The following is a 19375-nucleotide window of genomic DNA, read 5'->3' on the forward strand; positions in this document are numbered from 1 at the left end:
TAAGCATGAAGGTACCAGGGTGCCCGCATGTTGGCAAGTCCTGCAGGTGTGGGAGTAGACTCTGTCCCACCAAACACTCCCAGTCTGCACTGACCTATCAGGGAGAAGGAACATGGTCATAGGCAGATGGAGTTGATCCATGATAGGTTTTCATGAGTGGTCTCTGCTTCAGAGAGTGAGGAAGCGGCACTTTCTATAGTGAGGAACACTAGAAAAGGCTATTTTTGCCCTCACCTGAACAGGAAGCTACTGGTCTTAAGCTCAGGACACTGGGGAATGAATTAATTTCAAGGCATGCCTTCTCCTTTTACTGGAGATAGAGGCTTCTTTATATCTGTCTACCGGATCTCAGGTACAAAAGTCCTATCATGCACAAAACAAACAAAGGTTCAGTGAGATTAATAGTCCCATGTGAGCCTGGAGTAGTAAATTTCTCAGCCAAAGCAACTAGCATAAGACTACGATAATCTCTTGGAACCAGAGCCCTTCATTCCATCCCACTGCAGGAACCCTCCCTCTGACACCTTGTCACCTAATTTCCCCAATACTAATTTCCCCCTGCTGTTACTCACACCTTCTTGTCAACTGTCTGAAATGCGCCACTCTCATTACCACTTCAACAGTTATTTTTCCTCCCTTGGTATCCTGCTGTCAATTGAATTGTCTCGTTAGACTAACCTCACACTTGGTAAGGCAATTCACATCTTTTCATGTATTTATACCTACCCCTGTATTTTCCACTCCATGCATCTGATGAAGTGGGTTCTAGCCCACGAAAGCTTATGCCCAAATTTGTTAGTCTCTAAGGTGCCACAAGGACTGTTTTTGCTGATACAGACTAACACGGCTACCACTCTGAAACTTGACTCTCTATGTAAGGTTACAGCTCCAAAGGTACAGTGTGTCCAAGCAAGTGGCCCAAGTCCTCCTGCTTTATCAGAGGCCACCAGCAAGAAGGGCTTGCAATTGCAAGTGGAAAGGTTTTACAGTTGATGCATGCAGGCCTACTTGGATCCCTTTGCTTACCCTGCACAAAAACTATTTGACTATCTTCTTCATCAGTCTCAATCTAACATAAGACTAACTTCAGGCAGGGTCCTTTGGCAGCTGTTTCCACTATTCTGACTTTTTGTTTCATTTGACAGCCATTCCATAGGCAAAGCCATCAGTAAGAGGACCATGTCTAAACAGAGGCCTGGCTGCATATCTCAATGCTGTCACCTGGCTGATACAACATCAAGGTTCCTCCACTTCTCTCACTGATCTTTTATGCAAAGATAAATGTAGGGCAGCCACACAGTCCTTACTCCATGCACTTTCATGTACTACGACTTGGATTTGTCTGCTCAGAAGAATTCTTGCTTTGACATCTCATTCCTATGGAATCTGTTTCTGAATTTGTAAAACTCAATCCTCCCACTTCTCTCTCTGTTCCTTAAGTTAGGCAAATATTTAGAAAGCTTTTATTTTTCAGGCCACATCCTAGAGTCTTAAAAAGCTATAAGCTTCATGTTGTTTCAGAAGCAATTTACTCCTTCCAGGATATTAAAATTAACAAAACTTCTGTCTCATTTGCATTGGCCTTGTTCACCCTGCCTATGGCCATGTCTATTGTTACCTTTTTGGGATATCCTTCGAGCTTCTGACTCTCTAAAGAGGAAAAATCCTGTGATGGTGGTTGATGGTAAAGAAAAATAACTTACTTTGTGTTTTACACCTCTACCCTGATATAACGCAGTCCTTGGGAGCCAAAAAATCTTACCACGTTATAGGTGAAACCGCGTTATATCAAACTTGCTTTGGCCTTGAGCATTTCCGTTATTAATAGTCACTTCCTGCCCCCTGATTGACTTCTCAGAACCCCCGACCCATCCAACTCCCCCCCCCTCCTTGTCCCCTGACTACCCCCTCCAGAGACCCCCTGCCCCAACCACCCCTCCCAAGACCCCACCCCCTATCTAAGCCCCCCTGCTCCTTGTCCCCTGAGTGCCCCCTCCAGAGACCCCCCTGTCCCTAATCACCCGCAGGACCCCACCCCCTACTCCCTGTCCCCTGACTGCCCGGACCCCTATCCACACCCCTGCCCCCTGACAGGCCCCCCAGGACTCCCACACTATCCAACGCCCCCATTCCCCTTCCCATAACCGCCCCACCCCCAGAACCTCCGAACCATCCAACCCCCCCTGCTCCCTGTCCCCTGACTGCCCCCCAAGACCCTCTGCCCCTTATCCAACCCCTTGGTCCCAGCCCAGCACCCTTAACACGCCACTCAGAGCAGCCTGTCGGAGCCAGACATGCTGACGTGCTGATCCGCCGGAGTGCGCAGCCCCGCCCCCCAGACCGCTGCTCTACCGTGTTATATCTGAATTGTGTTATATCGGGTCGTGTTATATCGGGGTAGAGGTGTACTTATTTTGAAGTTATCTTCTCCCAGAGTTTTGTTCTTATTTGAGACACACACACATACCTTCCCCTAAGAGTTTAAGAGTTCTTCTTGTAAGTGATACGCTTTTGTATTTGTGGCTATGTACGTTGTTTCTTCCTTAATCCCCGGGAGGTGTTTGGTTTTATGCAACCATCTTCCATTCCCTACAAAGTAAATAAGACATGTTGACACAGGTTAAATATTCTAATCTTTTGCTTGAAAAAAGAACTAACAATTTGAAGGCACCGCTGGGCTGCACCATTCACACTGTAGAGTTATAATCTTCCACTTGTTATTGTACGGGTGGTAAAGATCTCCAAAACTCTTTAACTTTGGGAGTTCTCAGCCTCTGTCACGCTGGAGATTTGAAACTCAAAAGCCACAATCTCGTGGCATGATGCATTCAAGATAGCAGAATTACAAAACAAGTAGTTTTCCTTATATTCATCCTAGTCCCAGAAGTGACATCAGCTGCCAGGTTACAGGTGAACCCACTCAGTAGATGAGGCACACAGCAACCACTTTTTCGTTTACTATTTCAGCACTTCCACACCCAGATAAAACTTGGAATGACAGAGGGGCACAAATGTGCTTTTAAAGGGGGATAAATAAGAGAGACAGATATTTTCAGACATCACAAATAGGTGGGCTTGGCTTTGCTTGAGTTTTCCAAAAAATGGTGAGTCAGTATTATCTGAATTAGTTCATCCGTTACTACCAATAACCTAACTCTCCCAGATCTTAATGCCATGATCATCATGGGCTTGTCTACATGGTGCATTAGTCCACACCAGAGGGATGTAAATTCTAGCGTGCACTAGCATATTGCGCACCAACTGGCCCACGTGGAGCCTGCTGGCATGCACTGAAAGTTCCCTAGTGAACATTAATGTAGTCCTGTTTTAAACAGGACTACAGTAACATGCACAAGGGAATTTTTAGTATGTGCTAGCAGGGTCTACATGGGCCAATTAGTGCACACTAGAATTTATATCCCTCTGATGAGGACTAATGCACTGTGTAAATATGCCCCTGGACTGACCTCATGTTTAACACATGAAATAGGATTTCATGCAATAATACCTGTTGTGAAAGGAATTCTTCTTCCCTACTGTACACAGCAATGTTAAGATTCTGTGCACAATTTAAAGATGAACAGGGCAAATTCTCCTCTCAGACACCTCACTGTAAACCCCACTGAAGTCAATGGCCACATAACTGTGAAATATGTTTGGTTTATAATTATAAAATACTACATGTTTCTGTCATTCCATTTAATAATATGAATTTTAATGTGATTTTGGTAAGCTTTACTTTTACTGAATTATACTTACTCCCTATGCTGCATGTGAAATATCCAAGTAGAACTGCACATTGCCATATGGAAAACCTAAATCAAGGACACGACTGGGTACTCCAACACTGAGCGTGTGAAAGAGGTGCATGTTATAAAAGCTGACAGTGGACTGCTCAATCCACTTCCTGGTTTGCCAGTGCAGATGAAGTGCCATCTGAGCTGATGTGGACTGGAGCTGCAAAGATGTTCTCCTTATTCACTCAAAGGAAGACACCCCGTGACACACACACGATGCGCTGGTGACAAAATAAGAAAATAGAGCTGTCAGTCATTATCACAGAAGATTACCCGAGGAAATTTCACAGGACATTGTAGCAACAAACCTGTCTTTTAAAAAATTTTACTTTAATGAGTTGGATTTTAGGCTATAAAACTTGTAAAACTATCCTGCAATTAATTTGATTAGAATACAGGTTTTGTTGAAAAAGAAATACAGTGGGAGGGCGTATCTAAATAGCTCAGGGGACTGGTAATGGGAATGGAGCATTAGTGACATGAATGCAGAATCTGCTCACTTGTAACAAAAGTCAATATCATATGATGATTTTTATGGCCTATGCAAAATAAGTTTCTAACTTCAAACCTAGTAGACTTTTGTCCATATTTCAATAACTACCAATGTATCTGCGATCAGTTGGCACCTCTTTTTGTCTCAAGTGGAGAAAACCAAGATTGAATTGGCATGAAGGCTTAATTTAACTTCAAACCCCTGTAACTCCAAAAACAAGCTCAAGGCACATTGACTGAAAAGTTAAATACTGCCATTCCTTGTGCTAAACCAGTTCTGTGGATAATACAGGACTTCAGTCATTAACGCTCCCAATCTGGCCCCCTCCTCATAAGCACTAAAATTCACAATATACATACGTATACATATAACAGCAATGTGTTAAGTAGAACTGTGTAACTTTTACAATCCCTACAGCAACTTTTCCCTTCTGAAACTTGCTGCATATCTCATCAACATGAGGAGAAAATGGAAAGTAGTGTGCAGGATCGTTAAGTTCTGATTTTCTATAATGTAGCCGTAATGTTCTTATATACACTGTACCCGTAATTGCATCATTGCCTTTTTCTAATGCGTGCACAGGAGCATTAGAAAAGGACTGAACAGCCATGAATGTCCTGGCTTCTGGGAAACCTGACAAATAGGCAGTGATAGGATTACAGATTGCTGACAGCAGCACTGAGAGGTATATTCAGTTGAGTACAGCAGGGTGACCAAGTTCAGACTGTTAGAAGAATCAAGTAGAAATGTGGAAAGAGGAAACAAGCAGAGACTTAGAGGGTCTGCTTAAACAAAAACATCCAGAAAGCACTAATTAGCCAGCTGATAGAGGGAGAGCCTGAGAGAGAGAAGATTCTTCAAGGTGGTGCATCCAGGCCTGACCAGCAGCAAATCAGTCAAAACAAATTGGAGAAGACAATCCTAGAGGAATCCCCAGAAAACACAGTTCAGCCAGCTGGTACAAGGTCTAGGACCATCTTTGCCTTGGGTGATGAAAAGGATATATCGCACTGAGAGCCCCAGTGCTGCAGCAGGGGCTGCCTAATATGTAAACAAGGCAGTAGGAAAAGGAGGACAAACAAGATGAGCTAGCAGACAAACGATGCCATGAGCTATCCCTAAAAATACAGGGCTTGTACTTTTACAGACTTTCTGCTTTGGTGTGAGCTTACTTTATTGGAATGATGGGGTGGGGTTTTTTTGAAAGGTTTAAGCTTTGCTTAGTTGAAAGACTTGAGTCCTTTATTATTGTTTAGCATAAATGTGTATCTAGGACTGAATCACCCCATAAGAAAGTCAAGTATTTTAAACACTACAGTATAATCAACTAAGCAGAGTTGATCAAACTACTTGCAGGAAACAATTTATTTGCCCCTTTTTTCTGTTCATTAGCAGACTTTGATTTTTATGAATTTGTTTTTTCTACAGAATTATTTGATGAATGGCAAACGTACTTCAGCTTACTCTTCATAATTCACTATTCACGCTGTGTATAGAGTCATCTACATCAGATAGTATTATTTCTGCTCCCACACTGGGGGATGCCAAGCCCACAAAGACCCCTCAGCAAGGTACTTAAACATGTGCCTAACTTTAAGCATTTGAGACGCCCCAGGAGCCATTACAAGTCAATGTGACTAACATGCTTAAAGTCAGCTATGTGTTTACTTGCCTTCTAAAACTGAGGCTAAAGAACTTTCAAGATGGCTATGCAAATACGTATGGAACAAATATTAATGAAAATACAAATTCACATAAAACACTTGCGCAGATACACATACATACATACATATGGATAATGAACCATATATTATATTCACTTTTTTTTATTCAGAAAAATTCTCACAAAATTTTCTTTGCAGTGTTTGTCCTGTCTCAACATTGTGAGTATTAAAAAAAAGTTTCTTACAAATTTTAGAAGGCATACACTTAGCAGAGTTTCCATTTCACATGTGTCTCTCCTCCATAAAAGCTGCTCACTTCAATGCTTTAAATATATCTACAGGGCAAACGAATATGATTGTAGAGAGGACTATCATTAGTTTAGTTCTATCAAGACAATGTTTAGATGAGTTTATACTAAGTAGGAACTCACATTTGAATAACACATGCATATTGTCTTCATACAAAAAAAAAAAAAAAGCCCACACAACCACATAAGCCAAGTCAGAAAATTTAATTAGGAAGATAAGAGATTTTTTTGTAGGTTAAAAAAAATAATTTAAGCACAGAATTAGCATCTTGTAATAAACTTAGACAAAAATTAGTTTGTTTTGCTTTGGTTTGTAAATTAGCTCATGATTAAAGTATCTCTCCAGTTGAGCTTCATTGTCTTTGTGTGCCTATTTTTTGAATGCAACTCTGACCAGAATGCACTTGCAGCTCAAGTACAAGATTTGAGAGCATGAGAGGAACAATTATAATGAAGTGAAGTACTTACAGTTTTACCACAAAATCAATGAACTTTTCAAGTGATTTTTATCATATTTTGCAGCTGCTATTTGCTTTTGAATGATGTTTATCACATTGACAAACATAGTGTTTTTAAATAGACTCCTTTGTCTAGAAGCTTCTTCCACCCTTATTATTTCCTTCCACTACCCTATACTGGAAACAATGCTTCCAGAGGATATTTTATCATCATCTTTTTCTCTCATATCTTTGAAAGGTTCTCACTCAACATTTAGGCCATGGTCATTCGTCAGGGCCCTGCCTAGTTCTGTCTCGCGATTCTTTGAATGAAATAGAGGCAAAGTTCCAGGCTCCCTACCATGATTTCAACAATTTCCATCCCACCATCAACCTCAGCCTAGACCAATCCACACAAGCAGTCCATTTCCTGGACACTACTGTGTTAATAAGCAATGGTCACATAAACCCCACCCTATACTGGAAACCTACTGACTGCTATTCTTACTTACATGCCTCCAGCTTCCATCCAGGACACACCACACGATCCATTGTCTACAGCCATGCTCTAAGATTTGCTCCAATCCCTCAGACAGAGACAAACACCTACAAGATCTCTATCAAGCATTCTTAAAACTACAATACCCACCTGCTGAAGTGAAAAAACTTGACAGGTTGACAGAGCCAGAAGAGTACCCAGAAGTCACCTACTACAGGACAGGCCCAACAAAGAAAATAACAGAACGCCACTAGCTATCACCTTCAGCCCCCAACTAAAACCTCTCCAGTGCATCAAAGATCTACAACCTATCCTGAAAAATGATCCCTCACTCTCACAGATCTTGGGAGACAGACCAGTCCTCACTTACAGACAGCCCCCCAACCTGAAGCAAATACTCACCAGCAACCACACACGACACAACAAAAACATTAACCCAGGAACCTATCCTTGCAACAAAGCCCGATGCCGACTCTGTCCACATATTTATTCAAGTGGCACCATCATAGGACCTAATCACATTAGCCACACCATCAGGGGCTCATTCACCTGCACATCTTCCAATGTGATATATGCCATCATGTGCCAGCAATGCCTCTTTGCCATGTACATTGGTCAAACTGGACAGTCTCTACGTAAAAGAATAAATGGACACAAATCAGAAGTCAAGAATTATAACATTCAAAAACCAGTCGGAGAACACTTCAATCTCTTTGGTCACTCGATTACAGACCTAAAAGTTGCAATTCTTCAACAAAAAAACTTCAAAAACAAACTCTAACAAGAGACTGCTGAATTGAAATTAATTTGCAAACTAGATACCATTAACTTGGGTATGAATAGAAACTGGGAGTGGCTGGGTCATTACACATATTGAATTTTTCCCCATGTTAAGTATCCTCACACCTTCTTGTCAACTGTCTAAATGGGCCATCTTGATTATCACTACAAAAGTTTTTTTTCTCCTGCTGATAATAGCTCATCTTAATTAATTAGCCTCTTACTCCACCTTTTCAAGTTCTCTGTATGCGTATGTATATATATATCATCTTCTTACTATATGTTCCATTCTATGCATCCGATGAAGTGGGCTGTAGCCTACGAAAGCTTACGCTCAAATAAATTTGTTAGTCTTTAAGGTGCCACAAGTACTCCTGTTCTTTTTGCGGATACAGACTAACACGGCTGCTACTCCGATATTTGATTAATAGTTTCACAGCAGTTCCATAATGTGACCATTCAGGGCTGCCTCCCATACACTTAAACTACCTGAATGAACGGTCTCACCTAGTTGGGTGCCCTGAAGTCTGGATTGTCCATCAAGAGATGTACCATAAGGAGCGAAGGGGAGACAGAGCACTCCTAAGACCTAATCCAGCATCCATTAAAGTCAATGGTCAAGTGTCCATTGACTTGAATGGTCCAGGATTGGGGCCCTCATTGGGGTTTACTGTCCACAGCATGTACTTCTAACTCCCTTGTATAACCTTCTAGCTAAGGACTCTTCCCAAGGGAGTGGAGTGCCTGCCCTTATTGGGCAACCAGCCCTGCTTATGTTTCATCACCTTGATTCTCATGCCAGGAAACTGGTAATTCCTGAGAAATACAGCCAACTAATGCTCATCCTGATCTGCTATGGATGCTACTGGGTATTAACAGCTTGATCCCACAAATGTTTATTACTGGGTATTGTATTGTTAGCAGTACACCTTTGACTTCTTGGAACGATTAGTATTTTTGTATTATGGTGGCACCCCACTGCACGAGGTACTGTACAAACCGCTATTAAAAAAAAAAAAAAGATGGTCTACTGCTTCAAAGAATTTACAGTCCAGGTTACAAGGAGCTATAACAGGGGCAAAACAAACAAATGTAGGGTTTGGGAAAGGATGAAGTAACGATAAAAAGGATACAACTGCATCGCAGTAGAGGTGGGTTTCCTCCAGGTACTAACCCCAGCAGCACAGCCTAGTAAAATCATATTTCATACGTTTACCAGCATAGAAAAGCGATGCATCCCCACCACTCATATTAGACTTTCTTATGTAAGACCACAGATACTTCTCTTTACAGATTTCATCAATAGAAATTTAACTTTACATATATAATCACTGATAAGCAATAAAATTTTCCTCATTTTTTGCAGTATTTGATTTATCTGAGCTTATATGAAGGACTAATATTCTTCTACAGTGCAGGCAGTTAATCTCCCCTACAGTACAACTTTTAAACGGCACTCACTATAATCCTATTTAATGGAATCCAAGAAGAGTCATCATATTTCTTCATAAATACGTAGGCTGACTTGTAACCTTCTGAACAAAGATCCTTGGGCCTGGCCATTTTGTGCCAAGCACGGCTCGTGGCACTTTTATCCTTGGGCCACTGAGCACCAGTCCACTCCTGAGAAACAACTTAGAGCAGAAGTAAATTAGCCTTGGAGGTTCTCTAGGTTTGGTTGGTTGTCATGGGCCCCCACGGGGTTCTTTTAGTAGCTGGGAGTGCAGCTGGCCTTGCTCCGTTTTCCCTAGCCACACCACCTTCATGTTGGTGGCTAATGCAGATGCTTGTTTCTAATGTTCTTTTATGCTGCCCTTATCACACTGCTGGTACTACTAACACATAATTTGTAAATCAAGACCAGATATGCTTGTAAAAGAGATGTTGTAGGAATTATTTTGGGGAAGGTCAGACAGATGATCACAAAGTTCCCTGGAATCTATGACTAAAGCAAGTCATGAAAAACCCTTACGTTACATGAGAGATTAGCAAATGAAGCTCTAAGAGAGGATTCCCCTCTGGAGGGCATATTTCCATTGATAATGGTGGAGGAGTACCCGTTTAACAAAACAGAATTTGGCTCACTGAGACTTATACTGTCTGTCTTGCGACCCAATAGCGGGCACACTGACAACTCACTCCTTGCCCAGTGACTGGTTAACTGGCCTTAGTTTAACCTTATACAGCTATATCTTGCACTCTTAGTATCGTTCATTTTCCTATCTTTTATCTTCTTTCTTTCAGCGTTCCATCATTTCATTTTCTCTGTCTTTATAAAAGGTCTGTTTATTGAATCTAACAAAGCAACAAATTTAAACAGAATACAAGAATTCCAAGTGGGTCTGTGAATATAGTACAAGTGATTTCAAGGGGAAGTCAAAGACATTTGTAAGGGAAGGTACAGCCAGGTGGGAGTGTAGATCTCAGCATATTAGGAACAGAAAAAGGGTCATTTGGCAATCAAATAAAATTTTGATAAATATTGTTTGCAGTCCAAAAACACTGAGGTATTGAACAGTTTTCATTCAGAAGTCCATTTATTATTTTTTCTTTAAGAAGCACCAGAAATAAATTACACTTCAAGCAAAAGTCATGCTCCCATTTCTCAGCATAGCAGCAAGAATTCTTGATGGGGCTACACTGGTAGCATTTCATATTCATACATTTTAAGGCCAAAAGAGACCATTGTGATCATCTAGTCTGACCTGCATAACAAAATCTAAAGGACTTCCATGAATTAATTCCTGCATCAATCAAAATAGCTGTGACTGAACTAGGCCATGGCTTTTAGAAAAACCACCCATCTTAATTTAAAGATTCTCAGTCTCGGAGAATCCACCATAACGCTTGGTAAGTTGTTCCAATAGTTAATTATCCTCCTTGTTAAAAAAGTGTGCCTTATTTCTATTCTGAATTTGTCTAGCTCCAACTTCCATTCCATACCTTTGTCTGATAGACTGAAGAGTCCACTATTATCAGATTTGACAGTCCCATGTAAGTATTTATAGATTGTGATTAAGTCACCCTTTATCCTTCTCTGTGATAAGCTACATGCATTGAGCTCCTTAAGTATTCCACTATAAGGTACATTTTCCAGTACTTTAATCATTCGTGTGACTTTTCTCTGCATCTCTCCAATAGTCCAACATCCTTCTTGAAGTATGGACACCAGAACTGGACACAGTATTCCAGTAGTAATCAGATCAGTGCCAAATACAGAGGTTAAAAATAACCTCCCTCTTCCTACTTAATATTCCTCTCTATACATTCAATGATTGCATTAGCCCTTTTGGCCACAGCATCATACTGGGGACTCATATTCAGCTGATTATCCATCTGTGATCCAGAATTTTTGTGTTGGTGCCTTATCAGATTTCCAGAGTCAAGTAACGCCATTTTTGCAGCCAGAAAAGTGCAAAAAAGAAAAAAAAAAGTTTATTTAGTATGTATCCATTAATGCCCTGTCAAAACAGATAACCAGTATATCTTCAGTGGGGACTTTATGCACACAGACAAGCCCTGAGATACTGAGTTACACCAGTTTAAGGTGTGATTTTAAACCAATTTATTTAAACTGGTGTAAAAGATTCTATAAACACACTTATTTCAGTTTACCTTAAATCTGTTAGGAACAGGTTTAAGCTATACTAAAAAAAGTCACTCACTCTGAAATGAGAGTGTCCACATAGCCTTTTGCACCCGTTTAATCCAAATGGTTTAACTGAACTGGTGCATGTTTGTGTGTAGATATCCCCTTACACAAGATGTTATCAGTGTAACAGTGATGCAAGCCAGAGAAGGTCTGGTTCATATACAGTATTTCATGTTTTTTCTTTATGTACATGTTTCCATTCTCCCATTACTTAAAGTTCTCCATTAAAAGAGGCTTATTTCTCATAAAATGTTGTAAGGAGGCATGAGAGAATAATATAGCCTAGTGCAGTGGCAGGCAACCTGTGGCCCATCAGGGTAATCCTCTGGTGGGCCACCAGACCGTTTGTTTACATTTGCACGGCCACCCACAGCTCCCAGTGGCCATGGTTTGCTGTTCCTGGCCAATGGGAGCTGCAGGAAGTGGCGCCCAGGCCACTGAGAGCTGCGGACGGCTGTGCAAATGTAAACAAACGGTCTGGCGGCCTGCCAGCGGATTACCCTGACGGGCTGCAGGTTGCCACCACTGGCCTAACAGAGAACTGAGAATCTGGAGATTGGAATTATTCCCACTTTCATCAAAAACTTGATGCATGAGCAAATTGCCTAAACCCTCTGCACTTCAGTTTAGAAAATGGGGATGATAATACGTCATCTGAGTGCGGCTTGGAGGCTTGTTTCATTCATTCATGTTGGAAAATGCTTTGAGGTCCTTAAGTGGAAGAATCCACAGATAGAATTGCAGGCACCAGAATCCAGGCATAAGCTGTACCTCCCAAAAGGAGGCCAGGTCTGGAAGTGTTCCCTCCCCATTACATATTTTTATGTAAGCAGAGTCAGGATGAGCTCCACCCTGACATCTGGTGGTGAGGTGTGGCAAGTTGTGGAAAAGAACTTCAGGGGCCAATCTCATTTGCATAGGCACACCCACCCCGCCTAGAATGAGGCCATAGCTGCCCAAATGGTCACTTTGGCTGCTGTGGGATCCCCAGTGTCTCTGTTATTGGGGCAGGAAGAATAAATTGTTATTACCCTGATTATGGGAACTGTGCTTGGAACTGTACTTGGCCTTTTGTTATGATGGAGGGACTCACCATCAACTAAGTAGCACACGCTAGGCAAGGGTCATGGGTTCCAAAACTCTGTGAATTGAGAGAGGTTGGGGATAAGTATTAATACTTGGTGGCATGGGCCCCTTGGTGAGGGCCTTACATGCTAATTGCACTTCCTCCTCTCTCCACTGTGGAATATCAGAGCTAATTTTGATTTCATTAGGAGTCTAGTTACAGGCTGCTGAGCTCACTTTGGGCTAATGGTGCACCAGCACTGAAGCTCCCCTACTACAAGCTGAATTCACCTAAGAGCTGAAATCACTGAGCGTTGTGTTAAGTAGTGAGGGAGCCTGAAGATATAGTGTGGAGCAGTTTGTGGGACGGCTGGAGTGCCTTGTGGACAGGCTGGTGGAGCAGTTCATAGGATGGCGGGAGCTGCTGGTGGGACACGGAGCAGTTCGTGGGACGGCGGGAGCTGCTTGTGGGCCGCAGAGCAGAGCTGAGCGAAGCAGTTCGTGGGGCGGCTGGCGGAGTGGAGGCCTATGGAGCTGTGGGGTGGTCAGCTTCAGATCATGTAAGGTGCCTCTTACCCCCACCCCCATCTCCACCCAAGTTGGGAGGTAAAGCTCTGCAGATAAACTTTCGAACTCTGGGGCTGCCCTGACCAGGAACAGAGACTTTTGGGTCATTGGACTTTTGGGACTTTGGGTGATTTGGGGTTGCTGGACTCAAGAACCAAAGGGAAAGAGCATGCCCCAATTTGCTTGGGGTGGGTTTTTTTTGCTCATGGGTTGTGTTATGAATCCTGTTGGTGGTGTTTCCCCAACATAATGCCACATTGTTTCTCTCTGTTATTAAAAGGCTTTTTGCTACACTCAGACTATGTGCTTGCGAGAGGGGAAGTATTGCCTCTTGGAGGCGCCCAGCGGGGGTGGTATATATTTGTCCCAGGTCACTGGGCGGAGGCTCGAGCCGGTTTGCATTGTGTTATTGGAATGGATCCCCTAGATATTGAACCCGGCCCTTGTTGCTGCCAACTCTGACAGGCAGAAGGGTTACAATTAATTAGTTTAGATAATCAAAGCATGAAATTACATTTTAGCTGTAGTTTGATATGGTTGTTCTGACTAGAGCATTGTGGCTCTTGAGTTTGGGAGCAACCATATTCTGGAATAAACTCTGGAATGAAATGCTCATCTGAGCCTGTTGCAGCACAAAAGCTTTATAGAACATTAAGGAAGAAAACACCAACTGAAACAGTTTCTTTTGCAAATGTTACCTACTCCTGGCAGAGTTAATACCCACTGGTTTTGCAGGGCATTAGTCAAAAAGTGCATCATCAAGATCCCTTGGGTCTGAGCGAGAAATCCATATGAACACAGCATGTGTAATAAGTAAGACTGCAGAAGTTTTCAGCAAAGACAAGAGAAGTATCCAAGGTTGTTTTTTTTTATGGATTCTTTGTCTATTCTACAAAATAGATTGTGGGGTGAAAGTCCTGGAAGAGCCTGTATCCTAATCTTGCTCTCTGAAAGCTCTGTGTGCAGTCCCCGTATAAAAGATGTTGTTTTCCCCTCTCTTGGAGACAGAGGAAGAACTAGTCTTGGGGAGAAAGGTTAGCCCCAGGTTTCCTGGTGGTTCTTACCGGAGTCTCTATTAAAGCCAAACCCGAGGAAGGGGGTAAGTTTGCACTACATACCCTGTGTTAGGAACAGGGTGGGAACTCCCCATGCTTCCGGACACTTACCACAAACCCGGAACACATCACAGCTTTTAAAGCACAACATTTAACGCAATAAAATAAACTTGTCTGAAAAGCCAAAGCTCCTGTTCTTCAGTGCTCACAAAAGGTGCCAGTCTCACAGACCTGGAGAATGAAGGTCTCTGTTTATCCGAAGATCAGGTACAGACAAAGCAGCAGCAGCTTCCCCCACACTTCCTACCAATGCACCTCAACCTTGACCTGAAGAGAGGTTTTCTAAGCGTTTGATTGGGATTTTATGACCATTTAGGCCTTGGCATTTCTGTTGAGATTGCCAGCAAGGGGGCCAATTAGTGCCAGCTGTATTGGTGATTTTTTTTTCTTCAAAACGTGGAAGAACACTGGTCCGTTGGAACTACTCACAAACCCACCAATTGCATGCAGGCCACTAGCCAGCCATCAGATGGTAACAACTTTCAGTCACTGGCTGTCACACCAGAGACCTGAAATTGCTGAGTCACTGCCTCAGAAGGATTTAATCTGTTTTCCTTTCACACAAAGTACCCCTTTGTGTTTTAAAAACCAGCCTTGTGTTAATTTAATTTAAAAGACCAGTTATTTTGATGCATCTCTGAAAAGAAGCTGCTCTCTGTGTCCAACTGAACAAAATCAACAACAAAAATAAATTAGAATTTAGGGGCAGGAGTTAAAGGAAGAGAGGCCACAATCCCCCACGCCCCACACCACCCTTTCCCTCAAAGCTGAGGGAGACTTCAATCTGCTCCATGGGCTCTTCCCCTCCAAACTCCTTATTGGCTGGAGGAATCAAGACGTAAAGCAGGGGAATTTGAAATGAGGTCAACAGGAGGAGCTAATGCCTGGGTGAGGAGCTTTTGGGGCTCCTAATCTTCCTGCCTCTCTGTTGGGAGAAGGGGAAGCATCACCTATCTGCCCCTTCTACAGGAAGGTCTGTCCCGTAATCAGAACCTCCTTCACTTCAGAGGAAGAAAGATGTCCACAGATGTACATTTGTGTATAATAATGCAGTGGAGTTATTCCAGATTCACAAGCCCTGTTTCCTGTCCTCTCATAATGGTACCATGAAATGGTCAGTGGTTCTATACCCACCTTCCACAGTTACCAGTGCAGGACATATGGAAATGGACTGTCCTCAGGGTAGACTGGTTCTATACTATTTAAGGCTACTGGTACTTACATTAGTACTCTTTAGCAAATGAAGCAGAATGAAGATTCCAGCCCATTCAAGCTCAGACAGGACAAAAACTAAGCTTCCTTGTCTTTTAAAAAGTCCACACTTTACAACATCTGCCATTAAGTCTTTCTTTCTAGTCCCTGCCAGGACATTGCCTAAACATTCCCATCTCTCTTCCTCCCTGGAAAAAATTGTCATTCCAGGTGTATTTCTTAACAACTTACCCTTAGAAGCACATCTAGAATCCCCTCCAGGACTCTAGAAGGACCATGAAGATTGTATCAAGGACTTGATTAAACAACAGATAGCACACTAACCTCATTTGCAAGCTCTCACACAAAAAAAAGAAAAAGATTGACAGCTGATGCCCAAAGCAAAACTGTGTTTCTAAAGTCCTTTCTAGTCCAGCTACATTAATTTCTCCACCCAGTAACAGTCAGTAAACTGTTATCAAACTCAAGTCCGCTAATGCCAACACTGAACTCGTTACCCCAAGTATTGCTGCAAGTAATACCACAAAGTTGGAAAATGCAATTCTGCATAGGTGCATTATCATAAATATTCAGCTTATGTCATGATGAGAACAAACAGCTTTGCAACTAAGGTGAAAAGTATGAATGGCAAATAGAACTAGGTTATGATAGACGTTGTGCCTCATTTATTTATAGCTATAAGATGGTTTTGCTATAAGATCCTTGCAATATACTGGATCATGTAGTTGAATTCCAACAAAATTAAGTTGGGGCAGGAGCTAACAAGAGGCAATCACCAACAGAACAACTAAGAAATGGAGGGGATAGCTCAGTGATCAAGATGTAGCAATGGGGGTTCTTGTGATCTCTTGGGAGTGTCCCAAGCTTAGATTTGTAATACCTAGTCTCCCAGGCATGACAGGTTTCAAATCCCTGAAAGGTCTTCATCTTTCTGTAGCACTTTAGGATGAGACCTTAAACATTAAATTCTATTTGACGTTAACGTTGCCATGGCCCTTTTTCATAAGAAGAGAGATTTGCACTGGCAAAAATTCACCTTCCCTAGTTATCACACTCCACCTCAGAGGTGGTTGCATTTCAGAGGTGCTGCCTGTCCAGAGTTGGTATAACACTACAGAGTCCTTCAGCAGGAAAGGTGTTAAGCTCTCCCTAGGAACAGTACCATTGCAGCGCTGTCTGAAGTCACAAAACACCCTTTGGGTACCTTTTCCCTTCACTTCACCTCTTAGTTCAGCTTTGTCAATTGTCAGTTGCTAATGATAAAAATAATGCAACAATAGAAATGGCTTCCCAGCACTATGAATATTCAGGTACATGTATGCACACCAGCAACAATACCAACCTTGCTGTAGCAGAAAAAAAACTGACATGAGAGAGAACCTTCATTTGCCTGAATGCCTTATGCATACTGTGCCATGTGAGACACTTCCACTAAACAAGAACATCCCCAGGAGCTTGTTATTGTTTTTAAAAATGAAGGGCCAAATGCTGATGTTCTTATTCAGTCATCCGCACTGGACTATTGCAGTTTTTATATCCAAGGAAGATGCCCTATACCCCAAGGAAGTTCCTGTTTATAAAGAATCCACTCAGTGACACAGGTCCCCAGGAACACATCACTCCTCTGTGTAACTCCCCATTGAACAGAGGCCAATTCTGTCTATCTAAGGTTCCTATATGTCCCTCAATACCATAGTGCCTGAGCATCTCGCAATTTTAGGGACGCACTGTTACCCTCATTTTACTGAGACCCCGAAACACTAAATAACTTGCCCAAGATAAGGCAGGAAGTCTGTAGTGGAGCAGGGAATCGAACAAAAGTACCCGACTAGGGCCCTAAGATAGTTCCTCTGATTTCCAAAGCCCGATATTGAACTGGTCATGGCTACTCGAGACAAAAGCTCTCCTTCCACAACAGCGGTATTCCACTGGAATGATAATACTGTTGACCAATAGGGGTAGGCTTGCCGTGATTATGGGAGACAGAACCTTCGCAAGACTCAGGCTATGAATATGGAACTCACTACCTGAACCACTACACTTACCTCATTCAAGCCAAAAGTAAAGCCCGTCTTTTTGCCCAGGCCTACCCCCAATCATTAATTAATATATATATATATATAAAATCTAAATCTGCTTCTTGCTGGCAAGGAAGGTCAGGAGAGAGAAAGGCAGAGAAAGAACATTATCATTTTTTAAGTACCGGGAGGCACTTAGATACTGCTGTGATAAGGACAATATAAGGGCTTTAGTCAGTCCTCACTCCAACAAAAATCCCACTGACTGCAATGACAGTTTTGCTGGACTTAAGTCTGAGAAAAGACTTCAGAGTTGGCACAAGAATTTTAACACTTAATTTAAAAACTCTTAATAGGGACCTTTTCTAAAAATCTCAAATTATTACTGTGCCTAAGGAAAAAATATAGTTATTTGTTAAGGATTTTTAATAATCTAAGAAATTAAGTCCTAAAATATTTTCCTTTCCACCATCATTCACATGGCCAGCCTTTCCCCTCCCAAACAGGCATTAATTCCTTCACAACCATGACACTATCTATCCTTTTCACAAAGAATTACTTTTGCATTTTCAATCATGTTTTATTGGTGTACACTGGGAAAGTTGCATTGAGTTTCTATAGGGGCTCATCTACATGCAGAAGTGCACCAGTTTAACAGAAATTAATTGTCAGGACACTCTTATTTTCGTTTAAACCAGGATTATTTCAGTTTAGCTTGAGTTGATTAGGAACAGGTTTAAGTTTAACAAAATAAATCACTCTTAAGAGCGTCCACAGAGGGGGTAGTACTGGTTTCATTAAAGCATTAATTTGTGCGTAGACAACTCCTAAATTAACAAACATTTTAAAATAGATCAATCACTTTTCTTTATAACCTGGCAGACTGTCAGATCAGAACTGACTGTTGGTTTATTGATAAAGGCCCCAATCCTGTACTGAGAACCATTCAGTCAGACCATTTCTGCACATGTGCAGAATCAATAGGATTCTGCATGGGCACAGAGGGTTGCTCAATGGGTCTCAATGCAGATCATGCCCTAAATATCTATTTAACCCTCCCTAACTCAATACAACTTTCAAAGGCCATAATAATCATAGAATCATAGAACTGGAAGGGACCTCAAGAGGTCATCTAGTCCAGTCCTCTGCACTCAAGGCAGGACTAAGTATTTATCTAGACCAGAGGTGGGCAACTATGGCCCACGGGCCACATCTGGCCTGCGGGACCGTCCTGTCCAGCCCCTGAGCTCCTGGCCCGGGAGGCTAGCCCCCAGCCCCTCTCCCGCTGTTCCCCCCACTTCCGCAGCCATGCTGCTGCACGGGCAGCAGGGCTGCAAGCTCCTGCTGCTCTGAGCAGCATGGTAAGGGGGCGGCAGTGGCTCGCGGGGCGGTGGAGGGGTTGGTAGGGGGGCAGTCAGGTGACAGGGGGCGGTTTTGGGCAGGGGGTCCCAGGAGGGGGCAGTTAGGGGACAGGAAGTGGGAGGGGGCGAATGGGGGCAGGGATGGGGGCCAGGCTGTTTGGGGGGCACAGCCTTCCCTACCCAGCCCTCCATACAGTTTCGCACCTCAATGTGGCCCTCAGGCCAAAAAGTTTGCCCACCCCAATCTAGACTGTCCCTGACAGGTGTTTTCCAACCTGCTCTTAAAAATCCCCAGTAATGGAGATTCCACAACCTCCCTAGGCAATTTATTCTGGTGCTTAAACACTCTGACAGTCAGGAAGTTTTCCTAAAATCTTTAAAACACAATAGGAAAAAAAAATTAAAGA

At 42.5% G+C, this 19375-nt stretch overlaps 1 long non-coding RNA gene across 1 annotated transcript in view; it reads right to left on the reverse strand.

Annotated features, from left to right (window-relative positions):
- Window positions 1-4004: 4004 nt before the first annotated feature.
- LOC141984179 (uncharacterized) overlaps window positions 4005-19375 on the reverse strand; it is a 111663-nt gene continuing 96292 nt past the window's right edge. Inside the window, exon 3 of the long non-coding RNA XR_012638676.1 lies at window positions 4005-4018. This is a non-coding gene — a long non-coding RNA (uncharacterized LOC141984179). The remainder of the gene's footprint in view (window positions 4019-19375) is intronic.

Source organism: Natator depressus, chromosome 3 (assembly GCF_965152275.1).
Source record: "Natator depressus isolate rNatDep1 chromosome 3, rNatDep2.hap1, whole genome shotgun sequence".
Classification (NCBI taxonomy): domain Eukaryota; kingdom Metazoa; phylum Chordata; order Testudines; family Cheloniidae; genus Natator; species Natator depressus.